Source organism: Urocampus carinirostris, unplaced genomic scaffold (genome assembly GCF_059441175.1).
Source record: "Urocampus carinirostris isolate Australia breed hairy pipefish unplaced genomic scaffold, RoL_Ucar_1.0 HiC_scaffold_103, whole genome shotgun sequence".
NCBI lineage: Eukaryota > Metazoa > Chordata > Actinopteri > Syngnathiformes > Syngnathidae > Urocampus > Urocampus carinirostris.
The window spans coordinates 25001-32500 of record NW_028283210.1 but is presented as its reverse complement, the minus strand read 5'-3'; positions in this window follow the sequence as shown (position 1 = coordinate 32500).

The following is a 7500-nucleotide window of genomic DNA, read 5'->3' as shown; positions in this document are numbered from 1 at the left end:
GGCTGTCGGCTGGAGAAGGGGGTATAAAATCGGCACTTGAGGGAACGCCGGGCCCTCAAGTTTGGGGCCCTCTAGCGGATTTTTGAGGTACTGCACTCCCATTGGAAATGCATTGCCCATAGGAATACATGGGCGCTCCGTCCACTACAATGTAATTCCCTCACAATATCTGCCCCCGCGTGGCCGCGCGATGCTACTGCTGCCCCGTTGGGAATGAATGGGCCTTTCGGAGGCCATAAATACAGCGCCGCTGCATGGATTTTGGCGGTACTGCGGCTGTCGTTGAAAATACATGGACCCGTCTGAATGAATGGGCCTTTCGGATTCCATAAACCCAGCGCCGCTGCATGGATTTTGGCGGTACTGCGGCTGTCGCTGAAAATACATGGACCCGTCTGAATGAATGGGCCTTTCGGAGGCCATAAACTCAGCGCCGCTGCATGGATTTTGGCGGTACTGCGGCTGTCGCTGAAAATACATGGACCCGTCTGAATGAATGGACAAAATATAAATCAGACACTACAGAACACAAGCATAATCCAAGATTACAAAATCATCTCAGCCTTTAAAAGAAACAAAAACCTGAAAGACTACTTAGTAAAAAGTAAATTACCAGAAATCAACATAACACAAACGCAGGGCCCCACATTCTACAAACAAGCCACCACAGTTAGGAACACCGTCACCAACACAAACTACCTAATTAAACAAACAATCACACCTACTAGGGAAAACTGAAAATACATGGACCCGTCTGAATGTATGGGCCTTTCGGAGGCCATAAACTCAGCGCCGGGCCAGTGTTTGGGGAATTGTGCCCGTCACTAGTGGCTGAATACATAATAATAATAATAATAATAATAATTCCCTTGTATTGTCATTCTGTGTAACAATGTACACAGAACGAAATGTCGATTGCACTGGGCTAGTGTTGAGGGAACGTCGGGCCCTCAAGTTCGGTGGCTTGGAGCGGATTTTTGAGGTACTGCACTCCCATTGGAAATGCATGGGCGCTCCGTCCACTACCATGTAATTCCCTCACAATATCTGCCCCTGCGTGGCCGCGGGATGCTACTGCAGCCCCGTTGGGAATGAATGGGCCTTTCGGAGGCCATAAATACAGCGCCGCTGCATGGATTTTGGCGGTACTGCGGCTGTCGTTGAAAATACATGGACCCGTCTGAATGAATGGGCCTTTCGGATTCCATAAACCCAGCGCCGCTGCATGGATTTTGGCGGTACTGCGGCTGTCGCTGAAAATACATGGACCCGTCTGAATGAATGGGCCTTTCGGAGGCCATAAACTCAGCGCCGCTGCATGGATTTTGGCGGTACTGCGGCTGTCGCTGAAAATACATGGACCCGTCTGAATGAATGGACAAAATATAAATCAGACACTACAGAACACAAGCATAATCCAAGATTACAAAATCATCTCAGCCTTTAAAAGAAACAAAAACCTGAAAGACTACTTAGTAAAAAGTAAATTACCAGAAATCAACATAACACAAACGCAGGGCCCCACATTCTACAAACAAGCCACCACAGTTAGGAACACCGTCACCAACACAAACTACCTAATTAAACAAACAATCACACCTGCTACGGAAAACTGAAAATACATGGACCCGTCTGAATGTATGGGCCTTTCGGAGGCCATAAACTCAGCCAGCGCCGGGCCAGTGTTTGGGGTATTGTGCCCGCCACTAGTGGCTGAATACATCATAATTATAATAATAATAATAATAATTCCCTTGTATTGTCATTCTGTGTAACAATGTACACAGAACGAAATGTCGATTGCACTGGGCTAGTGTTGAGGGAACGTCGGGCCCTCAAGTTCGGTGGCTTGGAGCGGATTTTTGAGGTACTGCACTCCCATTGGAAATGCATGGGCGCTCCGTCCACTACCATGTAATTCCCTCACAATATCTGCCCCCGCGTGGCCGCGGGATGCTACTGCAGCCCCGTTGGGAATGAATGGGCCTTTCGGAGGCTATAAATCCAGCGCCGCTGCATGGATTTTGGCGGTACTGCGGCTGTCGCTGAAAATACATGGACCCGTCTGAATGTATGGGCCTTTCGGAGGCCATAAACTCAGCGCCTCTGCATGGATTTTGGCGGTACTGCGGCTGTCGCTGAAAATACATGGACCCGTCTGAATGAATGGGCCTTTCGGAGGCCATAAATCCAGCGCCGCTGCATGGATTTTGGCGGTACTGCGGCTGTCGCTGAAAATACATGGACCCGTCTGAATGAATGGACAAAATATAAATCAGACACTACAGAACACAAGCATAATCCAAGATTACAAAATCATCTCAGCCTTTAAAAGAAACAAAAACCTGAAAGACTACTTAGTAAAAAGTAAATTACCAGAAATCAACATAACACAAACGCAGGGCCCCACATTCTACAAACAAGCCACCACAGTTAGGAACACCGTCACCAACACAAACTACCTAATTAAACAAACAATCACACCTGCTACGGAAAACTGAAAATACATGGACCCGTCTGAATGTATGGGCCTTTCGGAGGCCATAAACTCAGCCAGCGCCGGGCCAGTGTTTGGGGTATTGTGCCCGCCACTAGTGGCTGAATACATCATAATTATAATAATAATAATAATAATTCCCTTGTATTGTCATTCTGTGTAACAATGTACACAGAACGAAATGTCGATTGCACTGGGCTAGTGTTGAGGGAACGTCGGGCCCTCAAGTTCGGTGGCTTGGAGCGGATTTTTGAGGTACTGCACTCCCATTGGAAATGCATGGGCGCTCCGTCCACTACCATGTAATTCCCTCACAATATCTGCCCCTGCGTGGCCGCGGGATGCTACTGCAGCCCCGTTGGTAATGAATGGGCCTTTCGGAGGCCATAAATACAGCGCCGCTGCATGGATTTTGGCGGTACTGCTGCTGTCGCTGAAAATACATGGACCCGTCTGAATGAATGGGCCTTTCGGAGGCCATAAACTCAGCGCCTCTGCATGGATTTTGGCGGTACTGCGGCTGTCGCTGAAAATACATGGACCCGTCTGAATGAATGGGCCTTTCGGAGGCCATAAATCCAGCGCCGCTGCATGGATTTTGGCGGTACTGCTGCTGTCGTTGAAAATACATGGACCCGTCTGAATGTATGGGCCTTTCGGAGGCCATATACTCAGCGCCGGGCCGGTGTTTGGGGAATCGTGCCCGCCACTAGTGGCTGAATCCCGGGCTAGTGTTGGGGGACTTGTGCCCGCCAATAGTGGCTGAATCCCGGGCTAGTGTTGGGGGACTTGTGCCCGCCAATAGTGGCTGAAATCCGCGCCGGTGTTTGGGGAAATGTGCGCGTATTATCGGGCCGGTGTTTGGGGAATTGCGCGCGTATTATCGGGCCGGTGTTTGGGGAATTGCGCGCGTATTATCGGGCCGGTGTTTGGGGAATTGTGCGCGTATTATCGGGCCGGTGTTTGGGGATTTGCGCGCGTATTATCGGGCCGGTGTTTGGGGAATTGTGCCCGCCACTAGTGGCTGAGAACTTGGCTAGTGTTTGGGGACTTGTGCCCGCCACTAGTGGCTGAAATCCGGGCCGGTGTTTGGGGAATTGTGCGCATATTATCGGGCCGGTGTTTGGGGATATGCGCGCGTATTATCGGACCGGTGTTTGGGGAATTGTGCCCGCCACTAGTGGCTGAATCCCGGGCTAGTGTTGGGGGACTTGTGCCCGCCAATAGTGGCTGAAATCCGCGCCGGTGTTTGGGGAATTGTGCGCGTATTATCGGGCCGGTGTTTGGGGATATGCGCGCGTATTATCGGACCGGTGTTTGGGGAATTGTGCCCGCCACTAGTGGCTGAGAACTTGGCTAGTGTTTGGGGACTTGTGCCCGCCACTAGTGGCTGAATCCCGGGCTAGTGTTGGGGGACTTGTGCCCGCCACTAGTGGCTGAAATCTGGGCCGGTGTTTGGGGAATTGTGCGCGTATTATCGGGCCGGTGTTTGGGGATATGCGCGCGTATTATCGGACCGGTGTTTGGGGAATCGTGCCCGCCACTAGTGGCTGAATCCCGGGCTAGTGTTGAGGGACTTGTGCCCGCCAATAGTGGCTGAAATCCGCGCCGGTGTTTGGGGAATTGTGCGCGTATTATCGGGCCGGTGTTTGGGGATATGCGCGCGTATTATCGGACCGGTGTTTGGGGAATCGTGCCCGCCACTAGTGGCTGAATCCCGGGCTAGTGTTGAGGGACTTGTGCCCGCCAATAGTGGCTGAAATCCGCGCCGGTGTTTGGGGAATTGTGCGCGTATTATCGGGCCGGTGTTTGGGGATATGCGCGCGTATTATCGGACCGGTGTTTGGGGAATTGTGCCCGCCACTAGTGGCTGAGAACTTGGCTAGTGTTGGGGGACTTGTGCCCGCCACTAGTGGCTGAAATCCGGGCCGGTGTTTGGGGAATTGTGCGCGTATTATCGGGCCGGTGTTTGGGGATATGCGCGCGTATTATCGGACCGGTGTTTGGGGAATCGTGCCCGCCACTAGTGGCTGAATCCCGGGCTAGTGTTGAGGGACTTGTGCCCGCCAATAGTGGCTGAAATCCGCGCCGGTGTTTGGGGAATTGTGCGCGTATTATCGGGCCGGTGTTTGGGGATATGCGCGCGTATTATCGGACCGGTGTTTGGGGAATTGTGCCCGCCACTAGTGGCTGAGAACTTGGCTAGTGTTGGGGGACTTGTGCCCTCCAATAGTGGCTGAAATCCGCGCCGGTGTTTGGGGAATTGTGCGCGTATTATCGGGCCGGTGTTTGGGGATATGCGCGCGTATTATCGGACCGGTGTTTGGGGAATCGTGCCCGCCACTAGTGGCTGAATCCCGGGCTAGTGTTGGGGGACTTGTGCCCGCCACTAGTGGCTGAAATCCGGGCCGGTGTTTGGGGAATTGCGCGCGTATTATCGGGCCGGTGTTTGGGGATATGCGCGCGTATTATCGGACCGGTGTTTGGGGAATTGTGCCCGCCACTAGTGGCTGAATCCCGGGCTAGTGTTGGGGGACTTGTGCCCGCCAATAGTGGCTGAAATCCGCGCCGGTGTTTGGGGAATTGTGCGCGTATTATCGGGCCGGTGTTTGGGGATATGCGCGCGTATTATCGGACCGGTGTTTGGGGAATCGTGCCCGCCACTAGTGGCTGAATCCCGGGCTAGTGTTGGGGGACTTGTGCCCGCCAATAGTGGCTGAAATCCGCGCCGGTGTTTGGGGAATTGTGCGCGTATTATCGGGCCGGTGTTTGGGGATATGCGCGCGTATTATCGGACCGGTGTTTGGGGAATTGTGCCCGCCACTAGTGGCTGAGAACTTGGCTAGTGTTTGGGGACTTGTGCCCGCCACTAGTGGCTGAAATCCGGGCCGGTGTTTGGGGAATTGTGCGCGTATTATCGGGCCGGTGTTTGGGGATATGCGCGCGTATTATCGGACCGGTGTTTGGGGAATCGTGCCCGCCACTAGTGGCTGAATCCCGGGCTAGTGTTGGGGGACTTGTGCCCGCCAATAGTGGCTGAAATCCGCGCCGGTGTTTGGGGAATTGTGCGCGTATTATCGGGCCGGTGTTTGGGGATATGCGCGCGTATTATCGGACCGGTGTTTGGGGAATCGTGCCCGCCACTAGTGGCTGAATCCCGGGCTAGTGTTGGGGGACTTGTGCCCGCCAATAGTGGCTGAAATCCGCGCCGGTGTTTGGGGAATTGTGCGCGTATTATCGGGCCGGTGTTTGGGGATATGCGCGCGTATTATCGGACCGGTGTTTGGGGAATCGTGCCCGCCACTAGTGGCTGAATCCCGGGCTAGTGTTGGGGGACTTGTGCCCGCCAATAGTGGCTGAAATCCGCGCCGGTGTTTGGGGAATTGTGCGCGTATTATCGGGCCGGTGTTTGGGGATATGCGCGCGTATTATCGGACCGGTGTTTGGGGAATCGTGCCCGCCACTAGTGGCTGAATCCCGGGCTAGTGTTGGGGGACTTGTGCCCGCCAATAGTGGCTGAAATCCGCGCCGGTGTTTGGGGAATTGTGCGCGTATTATCGGGCCGGTGTTTGGGGAATTGCGCGCGTATTATCGGGCCGGTGTTTGGGGATATGCGCGCGTATTATCGGACCGGTGTTTGGGGAATCGTGCCCGCCACTAGTGGCTGAATCCCGGGCTAGTGTTGGGGGACTAGTGGTCGTAAAACCGGGCCGGTGTTTGGGGACTTATAGGCCGACACTAGTGGCTCAAAACCGGGCTGCCGTTTGGGGACTTGTCGGGCCAACATTGGCTTGCAGCACTTGGAAAATTGCACTAAGTCCGATTGTCGGGTCACCAGGGGCTCGTGGGACTTAGAATTTGTGCCACTCCCCGGCCAGTGTTTGGGGACCGGCTGCCGCCTCCTGTGGGCCGGTCCCCGGCCGGTGTTTGGGGACCGGCTGCCGCCTCCTGTGGGCCGGTCCCCGGCTGGTGTTTGGGGACCGGCTGCCGCCTCCTGTGGGCCGGTCCCCGGCCGGTGTTTGGGGACCGGCTGCCGCCTCTTGTGGGCCGGTCCCCGGCTGGTGTTTGGGGACCGGCTGCCGCCTCTTGTGGGCCGGTCCCCGGCTGGTGTTTGGGGACTGGCTGCCGCCTCTTGTGGGCCGGTCCCCGGCTGGTGTTTGGGGACCGGCTGCCGCCTCCTGTGGGCCGGTCCCCGGCTGGTGTTTGGGGACCGGCTGCCGCCTCCTGTGGGCCGGTCCCCGGCCGGTGTTTGGGGACCGGCTGCCGCCTCCTGTGGGCCGGTCCCCGGCCGGTGTTTGGGGACCGGCTGCCGCCTCTTGTGGGCCGGTCCCCGGCTGGTGTTTGGGGACCGGCTGCCGCCTCCTGTGGGCCGGTCCCCGGCTGGTGTTTGGGGACCGGCTGCCGCCTCCTGTGGGCCGGTCCCCGGCCGGTGTTTGGGGACCGGCTGCCGCCTCCTGTGGGCCGGTCCCCGGCTGGTGTTTGGGGACCGGCTGCCGCCTCCTGTGGGCCGGTCCCCGGCCGGTGTTTGGGGACCGGCTGCCGCCTCTTGTGGGCCGGTCCCCGGCTGGTGTTTGGGGACCGGCTGCCGCCTCTTGTGGGCCGGTCCCCGGCTGGTGTTTGGGGACCGGCTGCCGCCTCCTGTGGGCCGGTCCCCGGCCGGTGTTTGGGGACCGGCTGCCGCCTCTTGTGGGCTGGTCCCCGGCTGGTGTTTGGGGACCGGCTGCCGCCTCTTGTGGGCCGGTCCCCGGCTGGTGTTTGGGGACTGGCTGCCGCCTCTTGTGGTTCGTCTCCTGGCTTGCGTTTGGGGACTGGCTGCCGCCTCTTGTGGGCCGGTCCCCGGCTGGTGTTTGGGGACCGGCTGCCGCCTCCTGTGGGCCGGTCCCCGGCCGGTGTTTGGGGACCGGCTGCCGCCTCCTGTGGGCCGGTCCCCGGCCGGTGTTTGGGGACCGGCTGCCGCCTCTTGTGGGCCGGTCCCCGGCTGGTGTTTGGGGACCGGCTGCCGC